The 18188-nt window shown below is 33.4% G+C and overlaps 5 long non-coding RNA genes across 5 annotated transcripts; all 5 read right to left on the minus strand.

Annotated features, from left to right (window-relative positions):
• Positions 1-3044: 3044 nt before the first annotated feature.
• Positions 3045-4039, minus strand: LOC138122244 (uncharacterized). Its single transcript, XR_011156397.1, has 3 exons — positions 3930-4039; positions 3769-3880; positions 3045-3717 (listed from the first exon to the last, which is right to left on the minus strand). It is a non-coding gene; the product is annotated as an uncharacterized lncRNA (long non-coding RNA).
• Positions 4040-5581: 1542 nt separating this feature from the next.
• On the minus strand, positions 5582-6128 carry LOC138139988 (uncharacterized). The gene is made up of 3 exons (XR_011162416.1): positions 6017-6128; positions 5856-5967; positions 5582-5804 (listed from the first exon to the last, which is right to left on the minus strand). It is a non-coding gene; the product is annotated as an uncharacterized lncRNA (long non-coding RNA).
• Positions 6129-9782: 3654 nt separating this feature from the next.
• On the minus strand, positions 9783-11253 carry LOC138141613 (uncharacterized). Its single transcript, XR_011163210.1, has 3 exons — positions 11162-11253; positions 11001-11112; positions 9783-10948 (listed from the first exon to the last, which is right to left on the minus strand). It is a non-coding gene; the product is annotated as an uncharacterized lncRNA (long non-coding RNA).
• A 1562-nt stretch (positions 11254-12815) lies between these two features.
• LOC138132388 (uncharacterized) lies at positions 12816-13304 on the minus strand. The gene is made up of 3 exons (XR_011160144.1): positions 13186-13304; positions 13025-13136; positions 12816-12971 (listed from the first exon to the last, which is right to left on the minus strand). It is a non-coding gene; the product is annotated as an uncharacterized lncRNA (long non-coding RNA).
• A 3406-nt stretch (positions 13305-16710) lies between these two features.
• LOC138141380 (uncharacterized) lies at positions 16711-17228 on the minus strand. Its single transcript, XR_011163124.1, has 3 exons — positions 17121-17228; positions 16962-17067; positions 16711-16907 (listed from the first exon to the last, which is right to left on the minus strand). It is a non-coding gene; the product is annotated as an uncharacterized lncRNA (long non-coding RNA).
• Between the last annotated feature and the right edge of the window lie 960 nt (positions 17229-18188).

Here is an 18188-nt window from a genome sequence, read left to right on the forward strand (position 1 = left end):
TCTTCTCTTGTGACAAAATATTAATGGTTAAATGATTATTATTTGATTGATATGATTTAAAATATTAATTTTCGCAAATATCTCTTAATATAAATTTGTGAACAAATTATAGTTTTAGTTTCAGAAACCAAGAAATGTTTTGCTTAAAAAAAGTTATTTTAAAAATGTATCTTCTACTATCTACTATTATTAATAGCAGTTAAAAATGTATTGATAACATAATTACATAACATTTTTAATTTACAATGCAAAAATTTCCGATAATAATGCGGAATCTGGAAAAGTGCCCCGAATGCTTGCAGCGTTTCCACGTTGAATGGCAAGGGAAATCCTCTCAAAAATGAATTTCTTTGATTTTGAATCGCCTGATTCCGCAATAAGTCGGTTTCTTTACACCAAGGGCTTAAGGTTTCAAAGGCTAAACCTTCAAATATGTAGTTAAAAATTAATCCGGTTTACTTAGGAGAAATAAATTTAATTACAAAATTGACAAAATGCAAAGCAAGATAATTTTCTTTCGCAAATGTATTTGTGAAAACTCTTTTAAGACGATACTACATTTAATAAAAAATTACTAATTACTCGTGTGAAAGTTTTTTTGCCATTTAAAAAATTTTATTAAGTCTATAAATCACGAACAAAAACAATTACAATTGTCACTTATCCGTAACTGCAGAAATTGTCGGTATTAGCATTGTCTTTGTTATTATTTAATCGCCGGTTTGGTTTAGTTTCGTTAAACTGTCATACTCTAGTGGCTTTTCTGCGTAATTTCACTAAAATAACAGTGAACCCAACGACCATAATCACGGTCACGACTCACTCGCACAAGTTTAATAATTTTTGTTGGTTTTTCATGTTCTACTTAATTTAATTTCTCGATTTTTCGTTTAGCATCAAAACGTGACTTGCCCATCCGTGGATGTGACGTCCTAATGATATCGAAAGTTGCACAATGAAAAGAAAATGTTTTCTCTGATTTTCTCCAATTTCTTGTTACTGTCAAGTACTTGTTGTATTTTTAATTAAAGTTGATGGGTCGATAAGAAATGTACAATGGTGTGAGTAGAGAGCGAGGTATGCAAAGTGTATCGCTTTATCAAATCGCTTTGATTCAGGTGAATTGTATTAATTAGAATTAATATTAATTAATTCGTGCATATTTTGCATCGTAATGAGTAGTCGGTGCATGATTTTTATGTGCGGTGTGTTAGTTAATGGGAAAGAAATTTGGAAAGAAGACGATAACGATAGTTTTACGACCGACATGTCCTAGAAAGGACGAATTTCGAAATTACCAAAAATTATTCACTCTTAATCGAACATTTAAAATTTTGATCTAGGATAAAAATGTAACGGTGAATAATTATATTTTGGAACGAGTTGTGTTGTGAAGTATTCAAAACAGTAAAAATTCACCATTTTGAATTATTCATAGATAATTTCGTCCGGTTGCAAAACGATTCGTTATCTTTTACACTACTGAAGCACTAAGAAAATATCTACTCCCAAGACTCTTCCGAAAAACCTTTCTTCTAAATGGAAATTATTCTTGGTCGCTCCAGGTTCATTTTCCACTGTTGAACTTTTTGTTATTGTCCTTAACGATCTAATTTGAATTTTTATTTTCTTTTGATCGCAAATCGCACATATTTCCATCGCCTCACATTAAACCGCAGCAGGAATTTTTCCACCCGTTCTGCAACCAATAAACACAAAGCCGGCGCATTAAAACCCGCACAGAAAGCCCATTCTCTTTGCTCAATTGCTTCCAGCAGAAGAGAACATAACTGTTGAGTGTGTACATATCGTCCGTAACATTTTTGCAATTAGCATAAATGCAAAATTGCCGGTTTTCTGTGGTGCAGGCAGGGCACTGAACCCTGTACTTCCGTACTCCAGAAGTCGGATTACCGGACTTTGCGAACGGAAGTTCGCCACTCCAGACTTATTGCATCGCATATATGCAGCTTGCAACGTCAGGAAGGGCCATTATCTATTCGGGCTTTGTGGTTTGAATAGACTGCACCGATAAAGTATCCCAGTTTGGCGGCGGTGCAACTCCTAACTCCTTTTACAAGAAAGATGTCCAACAAAAATAAATAATAAAGAATTTTAAAAATCTCTTGACACTAAAATAATCGAGCAATACCTCACATGCATGTACAGCGCGAAATAAAATATTGTTTTATTTACGTATTTATTTTGTTTTTTAAAATCCTTTGATTTCTTTTCCACTTTTGTTGTCCCAACCCACGTATTAAAATATTTTCAAAAAATGAATCTATTTTTTGGGATGCCACCGGTACTAAAACAATCAACGCGTGTTAATGAAGCACAAAAGGCGCCTTGTCTGTTTTTTTTCGCTGTTAAAAAACTCACCCTTCCTGTACTCATCGAGTTAATTTAATTTTCCAAAAATATTCTACCTGGCTCTTATTATTTCAAACGGTGTTTCCGCTTGTGTAATCTATTTCCGTCGAGGATCCTTGCGCAGACAAACATTTCCCTTTTGAAGTTTCCAAATATAACATTAACGCATCATTCAATGTCGGTCGTTGAATGAAAAAATGCATGATAAAAAATCGAAAGTGAAGGTTTATTTAGTCGGTGCCTAATTAGCTTAATTTGTTGTAAGACGAGTGTAACGCTTCGTAATTAATTAAAGCAGTGAGTGCTACAGAGATTCGTCCAACTGTACCGAATGTCGTGGTGGGGTAATACATTTTGGTAAATCTAAGGTATCTATTTGAAAAATAAATTTGTAATTTTTCCAATTACGTCTTTTGCTTTGTAGTTCGTGTGATCGCGTAGAAAATTTAATGTGCACCTCGGCCACTCGGATGCGCCTCGGCGAGAAAACTCAGACTCAGACAAAAAAGATGCACTTTTTGGCCTTGATATTGATTTTATACAAATTCATGCATCAAGAATCTTTCAAATCTGTCTCATCTATCTGCGTTTTTTATCTTGAAAGAAAAAAGCTAATTTCTATTTTTCTATTTTTCCACCACAATTGAGTTTATTTTTAATAGTAGGTACAGAGTTAATCCATCATCGGTACAAACCTCCAGACGTAAACCTCTTGCAGTGGTAGACTGATGACTTCTTGAGACGCCACACTAATTTCGTTCTAGATCAGATTCTGTTCATTTTTTGTTTGCATCTATTTTGGTCTTAAAGTCATAAAGGTTCATACTTGAACTTTATTTTAGATTATAATATTTACTGCTCCCTCTTTGGGAGTGCGTCTGGAAGAGGTCCACTTGTGTCGGAAACACGTGAAAGGTGGAGAGCTTTACGGAAGGAAATCTAACAAATCATATTAGTCTCGGTGGCTCTGGAGTTTAAGCCGCTGAACAGCTCTTGTGACGTTTGCTTAAAAAATAAAAATTGATCAAGGAATTTTATAAGTAGGGTCATGGTGTAGATTAGATCACTGAAGATTTTAACAAGTGAGGCACGAAAATATACACCACAAAATATTTTAAACATTAATAAACACAAAATCGAACATTCAAGATTTTGAAATTGCTTCAGGAAGAGGTAATTTTACTGTGAGGGAGTTTTTTTCAGCAACTACACAATAATCACCCTTCTGAGAGTATTGTTTAAGCCGGACTGCAACTAATTGTCGGACAACAAGCTGGATAAGGTTTTGACTCGTCTCCAGGTACTGTACGACATTGTGGATCGTTTAAAATGACACCAGCACAACTGAAAAAGAGTTAGTTGTCTACTTTCAGTTAAATTATGTAATTTTCTAACGGGAGATAATATAAGTCATCCTCAAAGCATGTCCCGAGATTGCATCCAGCGAGGATCAGGATTTCACCCAGTGCTAGACTTCCACCTGCAGGGTTGGGACAGGAAGCAGAACCTATAACACATTGTTAAACGTTTAGTAATATTATTTACAAAATTAGTACCTTTTTGAAACGATGAGACAACAAGAAGGATTAGTACTACTACTGTTTTTATCATCTTGGCGATGTGGCATACTCAGTGATCAACTTATTTTATTTTGCTTGACTTAGATTTAAAAAAATTGAATTTTTGGTAATAAATATAGTAAATTATTGTTTATTTACTGCCTACGTTATTACGGAAATAATTTTTCTAAACAAAGCAGTAAGATTTATTGTGTTCATTATTCACACAAGATTTTAACACCATATAAAACAGCAGTCAACTGTCAAAAATGTGCAATAAACCTGCTCACAAGTCCCCGAGCTTGTTGCAGAAAATTAATAAATTATGTTTTGATTTGATTGCATATTTGCCCTAATTTACACATCATTTTACAAATATCAAAAAATATTTGAAAAGGAAGAAGTTTCCTTGGAATGAAATTGTAAAGCGCTGTGGGAGAATGGTTTGTAGAGTAATTTTTTTTTTATTGAAAAATCATTTTTCTATTTTGCACCTTTAACATAGTCATTATAACACTCAAACGGGTTTCGAAAAGGACTTCTTTTCGATACCGGTTTCAGGAACATTTACTTAAATTTTTAATGTTGGCAGTGACTGATAGTAAGTAGTTGCTACGTGATTATTTGACACTTTTTAAATTCAAAACTTGAATTGTTCGTCTAGTTACCAGGGTTACCAACCCTTTATATTTGCCAAATATAATTTTCCTGGCATTATGTTTTGAACTTTTTTTTAAATTAAAATTTAAAGTAGGGGCAAAATAGAACAAATATTGTATTGCACTCGTTTTATAAGCCATTTTGTCGCACTTGTGCTTTATGGTACTCCTTGCTGCGCTCGTCGTGCTCTAAAAAACACCTGCGACAAAATGATATCTTATAAAACTTGTATAATAAATTACTATTTCAAATCGTTTCATGTTTTATACATTTATATACAGGCTGTTTCTGAAATACGTGTGTTAATTTTAACCAGTGGAAGAACGCGCCAAATCATGGAACTTTTCTCTATAACATTTTTACGAAAAAGCAATACAAATTGATTTAAAATTTGGAATAAATTAACCATCAAAGTGTATACCCGCCTATGGATAAGGGCGAAAATTTTCTTTTGTGATAGAAACAGAGCTTTGTTAAACAGTTCCATTGTTATAGAAAAAAATAAATAATCAAAATTTAGATTCTCATGGTTACAAAAAATAGAAACTAGTTAATCACACAAAACGACTCGTTTGGTAAAAATTGTGGGGCAAAAAATCTTGGAATACTTTTACGAATTTTACAAAATGTTATAGAGAAAAGTTTCATAAATTGGCGAGTTCTTTCACTGGTTAAAATTAACACACGTATTTCAGAAACACCCTGTATGTTGGCACTAATTATTTTATTATTTTTTCATATTGTACTCCTTTCATTCTTTCTTTATTTTTTGACTTTCTACATTTATTCCTTTCATACCACCCCGTTACTTTCTCTCCTTTTTTTTCTCTATTCGTTCATTTTTTATTAATTGTATAATTTTTTCCCTTTCAAACGGTCTCCAACAAAATCCTCCAATGTGGTATTTCCAGATGGACATTATCTAATTATAGTGATAAGAATAATTTGCCAAGTGAAGAACGAAAATATACACCAAAAATGTTTCAAACTTTAATACCCCCAAAATACGTCATTCAAGAAAAAATTTCAATTGAATGTATAATTTTGTATATCAGGGTGAGATTTTTTTTTTCAGTAATTGCACAATCTCCACCGTCCTGAACAATTTAAGCTTAGTTGCAATCAATTATCGGGCAACAACTTGGCCAAGGTTTTGATTCGTCTCCCAGAACTTTAAAACATTTTGGATCATCTGTTTCAACAGTTGGACAACTGAAAAAAAAAAGTTTGTCTACTTTCACTTAAATTCTGGTATTTTCTAACGGGATGGAATGTAAGTTATCCTTGTGACACAATCCAAGATGACATCCAGGGAGGGTCGCGCTTTCACCCACTGGTATTAGTCCCCCTGCAGGGTTGGGACAGGAACCAGGATCTACAACACATTGTTAAATGTATACTAACATTAATTACGAAATTATCACCTGTTTGAGAGTTGCATTGTGAGACAACGACAAGGATTAGCACTGTCTTGATAATCTTGACCATGATGAAGCACCCGGCGATCACCTAGAGGTCTTATAAAGGCATCTGGTCACCTCATTTTCTACCTGATTTAGTTTAAAGCAAATTGCACTTTTAGTAATAAAAAAAACACTAAGTTTTATTATTATTTATTTTAACACCGTCATAAACAGCAGTCAACAACAAGCTGTCAAAGGTGTGCAATAAAGCTTCTCACAAGTCGCCGGTTTTGTGGGCAAAAAACCCTTTTTTTCATTATTTGTCTCTTTGGAGCTCCTCTCGTCCAAGAGAGGACTGCCCATTTGCTATTGTATTTGGTTAACTGAGACCCCGATGTAGAGCACAAACAGCCATCGTCAGATAAAGGTGGACCCAACTGGCATCAACAAAAAGAGCATCCCATCCTGCACCAGACTTGACAAGGTTGTTCCACGTGAAAGGGTAAATTTAAACGGGGAGACAATCCAAATATTTATTGGAAATTTTTGTTGGGACAAAAACACGTTAAATAAATTTCAAAAAAAAATTCAGTCGTTTCATTTACGTAACTCTTCTAAGGAAGCGACCTATCGAAGAAGCTGAATCAAATAACAACGCAAAAAAATAACACAACACCACGTAGGATCAATACCTTTCCTTTTCTGAAAAAAAATTATTTTCCTATTTTTGCAAAAATATCACCTGGAGAGAAAACGCGGAGAATCAAAACGACGAAACGTTAAAACATTTTTGCTTAAGTTATTTCATTGTAACATTATTTATAACGTCCCAACTGAAACATAGTTACATTTTTGGTACAATTTTAATTGTAATAAATTAGACCTCTAGAACGGAACTTTAAGAGAAAATCGAGGAGAAAATACAAGAATATTGAAAAAATGTAGAATTAGAAAAGGAAAACCTAAAAAATCTTTTTTTTCTTCGTCTTCTTTCTTTCTTATTTTATTCTCTTACGACTTTCATTTTTGACATTATTTCGCTAATCCTTAACTTTCCATATTTATTTTCCCCATTTTTGTTTCCCATTCGATCATTTTTGAAGTGAAAACTTCTTAGGCGCGCCACATACATTTTGCCCGGCAGTGAATTAGTTTCATGCGACACGTTAAAATCGTTTGCAGCACGACACGGCAAGCTAAAATCAAGGGAGTCGAGTTTTTTAGCGAAAAACAATCAACTGTGCGTCACTTGTCAATTTTAAATTTTCATTGTACGTTGTGTTGTGACCTGACTGACCTCAGTGTAGAGCTGCAGGAGTAACTGTATATACAGGATATTTCACGAGTGATAACAAGCCTGACGTAATTTAAAATGCAACCCACACTATATTTCCGAAAAAAGCTGGCTACTGTCATTAAAATGTCCGGCTTTTTTTGAAAATGTATTGTGGGTTGGATTTATTATTCCGTCAGGCTTATTATCACTGGTGAAATACCCTGTATAGTTTTATATAATATAAACGACAATTTAATTCATGTATAAAAAATCTCATAAGGCGCTGTGATTTTGTCACTTTGACAGCGGATAAAAGTTTGCCCTAACTTTTATCCGGCAAAAACACTCAGGTAACTTATAGCTTTAGTTGCTAGGCATCTAATACCTTTAATACCAAATAAAAAAATTAAATTTGTATTGTTCACTCATTAAGACTCGAAAAATTGGCACGATAAAATCAACTCCGGCCTACGGCCGTCGTGCTTTTATCGTGCCAATTTTTCTCGTCTAATTGCTAAGCAATACGTTTTCGTTGCAAAAAATATTTATCCGACTAAATGAAACCTCTTGTGTAATTACAGTCGATAAAGACACGACAAATATTGTAATTTTACAGATGAATGTAGGATTTAATACGTAATTCTCAATTAAATGGCTTCAACAATTCATCTATTGGAAAAATTTGTGTAGCAAAATGTGAAGAGGAAAATGGACAAATTATCATAATACAGAGTATTGCTATGATTATTTTTTCATGTTTATAACTTCCAATAGTTCATCAGCATTTTTGATCACATGTTCAAATCTGTCCAATTGTATCATTATTATAGTGAGAATAATCTAAGTACATTATCCAAGTGAGAATAATTATAGTTCGTATTTTGTTTTAATTTTTCTTTAGTGACAACGTATTTTTCAATTTGACAGTAAGTGTCATCAATTGTTGAACATGAACGAAAAACGATTCAGTGCGATAATATAATTTTGTTTTGTAATTTTGATTTTGTACTCATGAAAAAATAATCCTACGAATACCCCTCGAGAGTGTGAATAAATTGAAAATAATTCTCCAGATTCTTTCTCAAACTTGTTGCCAGATGGCAATAGCCACTCGAGCCCTCCGGGCTCTCGTGTCTATTGCCTGGCAACAAGTTTTCGAAAATCTGTCGAATTATTTTCAATTTATTCTCACTCTCTTGTGATATTATTACAGAAAACTTGTGTTGTGTTCAATATCATCGTCAAGAAAATTAAATTTAAACATCCAAACCTAACCTCACAAATTATGCTAGAGTGTACCTCTAAAAGCGGACGTATTTGCAGTTTCTATGGAAAAATAGAGATTTTTGATGTTTATTTAAAAACAGCATTGGATTTAAATAATATTAATTATTTATGCCTTGCTCCTTATTCCTCCAAGTACTATCATCCATAATGATATATTTTTTATAGAATAGGTATACATTACTTAAAATCAGTAACGAGCATCATAGAAGTTTTCACTTCTGTCGTGCGGTCTTAAGCACACACTCTTGTTTTACTAGTTTTATCATATTTTTCCTTTCAAACATTTTGTAATAATTTTTTCCAAAGTGGATAGATCTCGCTATGATTTTCTAAATAAATACTGGGGCAGGAAAACATACACGATTTTTTTTTCAATCTTTAATAAACACAATATCCATCAGTCACAAAAAAATATATTTGAGACTACAACCCTCACCGTTCATAGACAGATAGTTCAGACAGTCACAGTCAAGTTGCACTGAACTATCGGACAACATTCTGGATAAGGTTTTAACCGATTTCTTCCAAGTATGGGACACTTTCTCGGGTTGACAGGGAGACGACAACTAAAAAAAAAAAGTTAATCATCTATGTTTTGTTGAATGATGGAATTTTCTAACTGAGCGTAATGAAGACCCTTCGGAAGACATATCCCGATTTTACATCCCGGGAGAGGCACTTTTTGACCCACTTGTATGTGTCCCCCTGTAGGGGTGGGACAAGTACCACTAGGAGCACTAGGACCCATAAACATGTACATTGTTAAATTTACATTAACATTAGCTACGTAATTATTTCTCCCTTTGGAACCGCATTGCGAGACAACCACAATAATTAGCACTGCTACTGTCTTGATCATATTGACCACGAAGAAGCACCCAGCGGTCACTCGCAGGTCTTATATAGTCATCTGGTTACATTATTTTCTGCCTGATTTAGTTTAAAGCAAATTGCACTTTTGGTAATAAAAACGCAAAATTATTGTTCATTCGCTGGGTAATTTGTTACGGAAATAATATTTTTAGACGAAATGCTAAGATTTATCGTTTTCATTATTTTAACACCATAAAATAACATAATTAGGCAACGAGAAACTGTCAAAGGTGTGGAAAAAGTTGCTCACCAGACGGTTCTGTTGCAGGAAATTAATATACAGGGTGTTTCTGAAATAAGTGCATTAATTTTAACTGGTAATAGAACTCATCAAAAGGAACAACTTTTCTCTCTGCCAATTTGGCGAAAAACGTTTCGTAATGGCTTAAAAAAATAGGAAAGATTTTCCTAAAACCGTTCATATCTCCAAAACTAAGCTACCTAAAAACGTGAAACAACCAAATTCTTACGAAGTGGATTTTTTGCTATACGGGTAGATTTATTTGAATTTCGATTTCGGCGTTAAAACACGTTTTCTGGATGAAAATGGATGTTTTTTTCATATTAGCGCTGATCTCAATTAGCCATTGCAGTATTTAGTGAAAAATCTCTCCAATTTTTTTTTGGAATTAAACATCATTTTTCGGCAAAATGGTAAATAGAAAAGTTGTTCCTTTTGACGAGTTCTATTACCAGTTAAAATTAATGCACCTATTTTAGAAACACCCTGTATGTATAAATCATGTTTTGATTTTTGATTTTTACTTTACTCATTTGTTGTCATCAATAAACTCGATTCGATTTGATTCTAATGGCTTCACTTGAGTCTTCCAATATGTGACGAAATAACAAATAAGAACGTATATTTTCAGCAGGAATAAAATTGATTTCAGTTTGAGAACGGTTCCTATATGAATGAGCCACCGTTACTATCATTTGACCCTGCTGCCGCAACCGCTCTTGATCTTCACAACCGCTCTTGCTCTTCACAACCTCTCTTGTCATTCATTTTTTCAAAAATGCGCTACAAAGAAATTGAAAATTAGAAAAGTAAAAATTACAAATTAAACTTGTATTTCTCTGGTGTCAGTTCGGTCATTCTACCATTAACTATTTTTTTCTGATTTTCCCTTTGTTTTTTTCTCGCCTTTTAACAGTTTCTTAAATGCTTCCAGTATAGATAGATTCTCTCTGTAATTTTATAAACAGGTATTCCAGATTATCTGATTTATTATCAATAAACAGATTTTACTAAGTGAGGCACGAAAATATATACCAAAAAATATTTTAAATCTTAATAACCACAAAATCGAACATTCAAAATTTTAAAATTGCTTCAGAATTGTGTAACGTTAGGGCGAAGCAGTTTTTTTCAACATCTATACAACAATCACCGTTCTGACAGTGCTATTTAATCCGGGTTGCAACTATTTGTCGGACAACAATCTGGATAAGGTTTTGACTCGTCTCCAGGTATTGTACTGCACTGTGGATCGTTTAAATAGACACCAGCACAGCTGAAAAAGAAGTTAGTTGTCTACTTTCACTTAAATGATCTAATTTTCTAACGGGAGATAATATAAGCCGGCCTCATAACATATCCCGAAGTTACATCCAGCGAGGGTCACGATTTCATTCAGTGCTAGCCTTCCACCTGCTGGGTTGGGACAGGAAGCAGAACCTATAACACATTGCTAAATGTTTAACAACATTATTTACGACATTAGTACCTTTTTGCAACAATGAAACAGCAAGAAGGGTTAGCAGTGGTAGTGTCTTGATCATCTTTGCGATGTACAAGAGTCAGTGATTATGTTATACAGGTTAGGATTTATATAGAGTCGTCTGGTCATGTTTTATTCTGCCTGACTTAAATTAAAGAAGATTGCATTTTTGGTAATAAAAATTCTAAATGATTGTTTATTTTCTGCCTAATTTATTACGGAAATCATTTTCCTAAACAAAACAGTAAGATTTATTGTGTTCATTATGCACACAAGATATTAACAGCATAATAAACAGCAGTCTACAACAAGCTGTCAAAGATGTGCAATAAACCTGTTCACAAACCCCGAGTTTGCAGAAAATTAATAAATTATTATGATTTAATTTTGGTGCATATTTGTCCTAATTTACATATTTGCATTATAATTATTTTACAAATTCAAAAAATATTTAAAAGGGAAGAAGTTTCCTTGAAATGAAATTGTAAAGTACTGTGGAAGAATGGTTTGTAGAGCAAAATATTTTAATTAAAAAAAAACAGCCTTAGACATATTTTTTTTAATACATATGGCTATTTCATTTTCCGTCACTCAACAATGAATACAAAATTTCAACTGGAAATATTAATCTAATCAAAGTTTTGCCAGACCCTATGGTCTGTAGCTGTTATGAGTTGTGGGGCTATTCCTTTTTTTTTCTAAGCATTCCCATACTTTTCCCCTCGGTATCCTGTCAAACGCCTTTTCGAAATCTATAAATCCTAGGTATAATTCTGAGTTCTTTTTAATTGTTTTATATATGCTCTCTTTGATTGTGAAGACGTGGTCTTGAATACTGTGGCCTTTCCTAAAACCACTTTGTGAGTCTGTCATTCGTTCTTCTATTTTTCTTCTAAGTCTTTTTTCTAGTATCCTTTCGTACGTCTTTGCTACTACGCTCAAGAGTGTGATACCTCTGTAGTTATTGCAGTTATTGGTTTTATCCATTTGTCAATTAATTGTCTACTTAACAATTTTTGTCAAATAATTTTTTTAAATGTTAAATTTTAACCATAATTTTAACCTATGTCTTGTAAGAAGCTTTCACACTATGGAAAAATTGTAAAAATGTGTCAGATTTATTCTGACAGTTTTTTTTGCAACCAACTGTACTATTCACAATTTTGTACGATAATTTGAACGATGTGCAAATATTTCTGTAGAATCATTAGGTAGGGTTGGTAAGTAATAATATTTTTATTGCTAAAAGAAAATATTCAAAAATAATAATAATTATATCGCCGGAAATCGACCACACAGAGGAACGTATTTTGGCGATGGTAAATTTGGACCCAACATACAGTTTAAGACAAATTTCTCTTGAAGTAGGTTTGCAATAATTATTTAATTCTTTTCTTATATTGTACTCCTTTCATTCTTTCTCTATTTTTTGTACTTTCTATATTTATCCCTTTCGTACCTCCTCACTACTTTCTCTCCCTCTTTTTGTTTTGTTTTCTATTCATTTTTAATCATTTTTTATTAATTGCATTTTTTTCCTTTACAACACTAACAAACTGGACATCATTTAATTATTGTCAGTAAGAATATTTTGTAAAGAACGAAAACTTTAATACTCACAAAATACTCATACATCACTCATAAAAAAATTGAAATAAAAAAGGACAGAATTTTTTTAAGTATCTCTCCAATCTTCGCCGTCCTGACAGTTTTAGCTTAGTTGCAATCAATTGTCGGGCAACAATTTGGCCAAGGTTCTGACTCATTTCCGAGAACGTTAAAACAATTTGAATCGTCTGTATGAACAATCGGACAACTAAAAAAAAAAGTTAGTTGTCTACTTTCAGTTGAATTTTGGTATTTTCTAACGGGATGGAATGCAAGCCACGATTGGAACACAACACGAGCTTGCATCCAGGAAGGGTCACGGCTGCGCCCACTTGTATTAATCCCCCTGCAGGGTTGGGACAGGAACTAGGAGCTATAACACATTGTTAAATGTATACTACCATTAATTACGAAATTATCACCTTTTTGAGAGTTGCATTGTGAGACAACAAGAAGGATTAGCACTGTCTTGATCATCTTGACCATGATGAAGCACCTAGCGCTTATACACATAGGTCTTATAAAGTCAGGTGGTCACATTATTTTCTAAAGCAAATTGCACTTTTGGTAATAAAAACGTAAAATCATGGATCATTTACTGAGTAATTTGCTATGGATATAATATTTCTAGACAAAACTCTGAGATTTATTGCGTGCATTATTCACACAAGAATTTGATACCACAAAACATTAAGCAATAACAAGTTTCCAAAGGTGTGGAAAAAGTAGTTGCTGACAAAATGTGCTTTTGTTGCAGGTAAGTTAATAAATCATGTTTTGATTTTTGATTTTTATTTTACTCATTTGCTGTCATCCATTTACAAAATTCAAAAAATATTTGAAAGGGAAGAAGTTGTGTTAAAACGAATTAATGGGCCTGAACAACCAAGCCACTGTCGAGAAGACAATTGGGTCATGCCATTGCCATCTAGAAATCCAGGCCTTGCCAGAGAGCGTGTGACGTCACGAGGAAGGCCAAACATCAAATTTTTTTTACATTTTCAGAAAGTATCAAATACGGTGTTTTAATCATTCTTATGGAAGATTGAAAATTGTGAGATAAGGAAAAGCTTGGTGGCAAGTGTATATAATAATTTCAGTTGATACCAGGGTATTTACTGTTCATCGAACGTCGCAAGAAGTATTTTTATACGCTATCAACATTTTCGTGATTACAAGTCGTTGTAAGGACAATTTAGTTGAAAAAATATTTGCTACGCATATAATTAAGTTGTAAGAAGCATTTGTTGTGATTTGGTGTTATTTAAATGATTCACAAGGTAAAAATTACGCAAAAACAATAAATACACGAACTTAACCTCACTTTTAAATGGCAATTTTCACGCATTTTATTCTACGAGGCAGTAATTGTAAAGCCTAAACACATCGTTCTACTAAAAAAAAGAGTGCTAACCAAAAATTTTACTGTTTTTATTAAATTCTGGAGGTTTAATGCGTTTTCCGATGAAGCCTTTACTGTGACGTCACGATCAAAAACAATTATTGCTGCCTTGAGGCTTTGTGTTCTAGATGGCAATGGTCATGCGCCATAAGTTTTCGTTGTTTTTGTTCATCACAACCAAAAATGTAGTAGGAAGGAATTAGAAAAATAAAAAAAAAGAGTGTGTGCTTAAGACCGCACGACAAAAGTGAAAACTTCTATAATGCTCGTTACTGATTTTAAGTAATATGTATTCTATAAATTATATTATTATGGATGATAGTACTTGGAGGAATAAGGAGCAAGGCATAAATAATTAATATTGTTTAAATCCAATGCAATGCAAATATAGTCCATTTTTTAATTATAGTCCGATGTATCAATTAAAAAGCAGAACAACTGTCATATTGCTACCTCTTTTCAACATAATGTAAACAAACTATTGAATTCTTGTACGTATTGTATTAAGCGTGTCCCACTATGCATTTCGCTTTAGCATGTGCGATTAGAGCAAGACGCGAATTGTACGTTTATTCCACTAGCGACGTCAAATTTTTAGGTTACGTTTTAACCACGTTATTTGGGATAATTTTGTTTAATTTTGCTTGAAATGTCCTCCGTATGATGCCAACGAAAAGCATGTGGACGGATCCTTTTACAGAATTTGTAAATTGCAAAAACAATATTGGAATTGCGCGGAAACTTGCAAGACTGGAAGTTAACAGGTAAGGGGGTAAACTAATTCATAGAGGTTGTTTTGTGTTCATGGCGTTGCCGAAACAAAATCTAGGAAGAAAGAAAGACAGTCATGTAAATAGTTATCAAAAGCATTCTGAAGGGAGCGGTTTTTTGAAAGATAAAATTAAAACGGAGGAATGAATTTGCAGAAATACCAAGAAAGCACGAAAGAACACAATATCTGTCTCATGTTGCCTAAATAAATTTTCAAATATTGGTAGAACCATGCACTGCTGTCAAATGTCGAAAACAGACGCAGGTCATGTCGACTTCTTGATTCGGACTAAGCTCATCGGACTATAATAAAAAAATGGACTATACGTCCGTTTTTAGAGGTACACTCTGGCAAAATTTGTGAGGTTAGGTTTGGATGTTTAAGTTTTATTTTCTTGACGATGATATTGAACACAACACAACTTTTCATAGCAATACCAATACCCTGTATTATGATAATTTGTCCATTTTCCTCTTCACATTTTGCTACACAAATTTTTCCAATAGATGAATTGTTGAAGCCATATAATTGAGAATTACGTATTAAATCCTACATTCATCTGTAAACTTACAATATTTGTCGTGTCTTTATCGTTTATATTATATAAAACTATACAGGTTATTTCACGAGTGATAATGAGCCTGACGGAATAATAACTTCAACCAACAATACATTTTCAAAAAAAAACCGGACATTTTAATGTCAGTAGCAAGCTTTTTTCGGAAATATAGTGTGGATTGCATTTTAAATTAAGTCAGGCTTATTATCACTCGTGAAATATCCTGTATATATACAGGCTGTCCTGAAAATGGCGCACTTCCGATGCAGTACGGTGTAGAAGAGATTACCATAAACGTGAGAAAAATGTTAAAAAAATTCTATTGGACTTATTTGCTGATTTGGCGGTCTTTGAAAGTGGCACTTAACAGGTCAATTATTTCGAAATAAATGTATTAAATTGTAATGAAAACTACCTCTAATCGTATAATATTATCATAAAGTACAAGATCACTCACTATCAATATCCGATTCTGCATAATAGAGAATTTAGAAGTTTAGGTAATCGTAAAAATTATCTTAAATTCACTAAGGCAACACTGCAAGGTAATGATGTACGAGTCGATCTTTGTTTACATTGTACTATCATTTTTGCAATAATCGATTTTTTTGTCTGAAAATTTTTTTCCATATTTTTTTCATGTACATTTAAACATCCTCGATCAGGTAGTAAGTAGTGAGTGCGCCATTTTCGGGACAACTGTATATACAGTTACTCCTGCAGCTCTGTATTGAGGTCAGTCAGGTCACAACACAACGTACAATGAAAATTTAACATTGACAGGTGACGCACAGTTGATTGTTTTTCGCTCGCTCCGCTAAAAAACTCGACTCCCTTGTTTTTAGCTTGCCGTGTCATGCTGCGAACGATTTTTGCTGAGCTGCGAACGATTTTCCGATTTTAGCTTGTGCTGCGAACGATTTTACCGTGTCGCATGAAACTAATTTACTGCCCGGGAATAAAATATATGTGGTGCACCTAAAGAAGTTTTCACTTCAAAAATTACAAATTCAAACTGTCTCGACATATTTCTCTGGTTCACATTTTTTATTTAGTCATTCTAACATTAACCAATTTTTGCTGAGTTTCTCTTTGTTTTTTTTCTTGCCCTTAAACATTTTTTCCAGTGTAGATGGATTCTTCCTGTAAATTTCGAAATAGATAATCTTATTTTCAATAAACAGATTTTGCTATGTGAGGCACAAAAATATAAATAAAAGAAAGAATAAACTTTAATAAGCACAAAATTCATGATTCATAAACATTTCAAAATTTTTGAAGAATGTGCATTGATGGAATTTTTTTCAGTAATTAAAAGCAGTCAACTTTCGGGCAACATATTGGATAATTCATATTCTCGTCGCCGGGAATTATAACACATTTTGGATCTTTCGTATAGGCAGATGGACAACTGAAAAAAAAAAGTCAGTCGTTTACTTTCAGTTGAATTGTGGTATTTTCTAACGGGATGGAATGTAAGCCGTCCTCCTCACACACCCCGAGATTACATCCAGGGAGGGGCGCATCTTCACCCACTGGTATTACTCCCCCTGAAGGGTGTCGACAGTAACCTATAACACATTGTTACATGTATACCTACTATCATTAATTAGTAAATTATCACCTCTCTGAGAGTTGCATTGTGAGACAACGAGAAGGATTAGCACTGCTACTGACTTGATCATCTTGGCGATTGTGAATACACATTAATCATCCCGTTCTTATAGTCATCTGAGCTACTTATTTTCTGCCTGATTGAAATTAATTCAAATTAATCTTTTGGTAATAAAAATACAATATTGTTATTTGATTTACTGCATAATTTGTTACGGAAAGTTTATTGTGTAAAAATGGGCTGCAATACACCCACTCAAGAATGTTCAATTGTGTTGCAGAAAATTAATTAAGTATGTTTTGATTTGGTTGATCGATCCTAATATGCAAATGATATTTGGAAGGGAAGCATTTTTCTTAATTTTTTTTAAGGTTCAGAATCACCTACAATCTTTATAAATGTACATATAAGTACTTTTGAGAATTATTTATCAAATGTGGTAGATCAGATTCACTAAAGCTTCGATCTGATAGGAAACCTGGAAAAGACAAGAACTCTAGAAATTTTGAAACCACTTAAAAATCCATACAAGTATGTATTTATAAAATAGTACGAGAAAAATATCCTCTTAGGTCTCGCATTATACTTCTTTTTCTTTCATTTTACATTTAATTATTCTTACTTTGGCAATCTACGTACCTTCTTACCACTAGCAAGGCCCCTTCAGAACACTTTGTTTTTTAAAGATTTTGACCTTGTTTTCAAAGGTATGTCTAAAAAAGCAAAATTATATGGGCTTATTCCACACACACCATTTTTTATCAAATCTAGTCCGTTTTCCAAGGTACCTTTGTTAAAAGTTGACATTCGCCTTTTGCCCTGTTTTTTGTTGAGCGACTTCAGCACAAAAATGAATACGGTTCCGTCCAAACAAATTCGGACAAGGTCCACAAAGTAGACTAGTGCGTAGCATGCGAAGCGCATTCACAGCCCTGTTTTTGAAATTGAAGGTCTATTTAAAAAGCAAATATTTCAATGACTTTGTCCTGGTTTTAAGGTCTAAAAGACCACACTGTGTTACCCTAAAACCTGTACTTTCTGACCAACTGTATAACAATTCCCCCCACGTCAAAATTG

Source organism: Tenebrio molitor, chromosome 1 (genome assembly GCF_963966145.1).
Source record: "Tenebrio molitor chromosome 1, icTenMoli1.1, whole genome shotgun sequence".
In the NCBI taxonomy this organism is placed as follows: domain Eukaryota; kingdom Metazoa; phylum Arthropoda; class Insecta; order Coleoptera; family Tenebrionidae; genus Tenebrio; species Tenebrio molitor.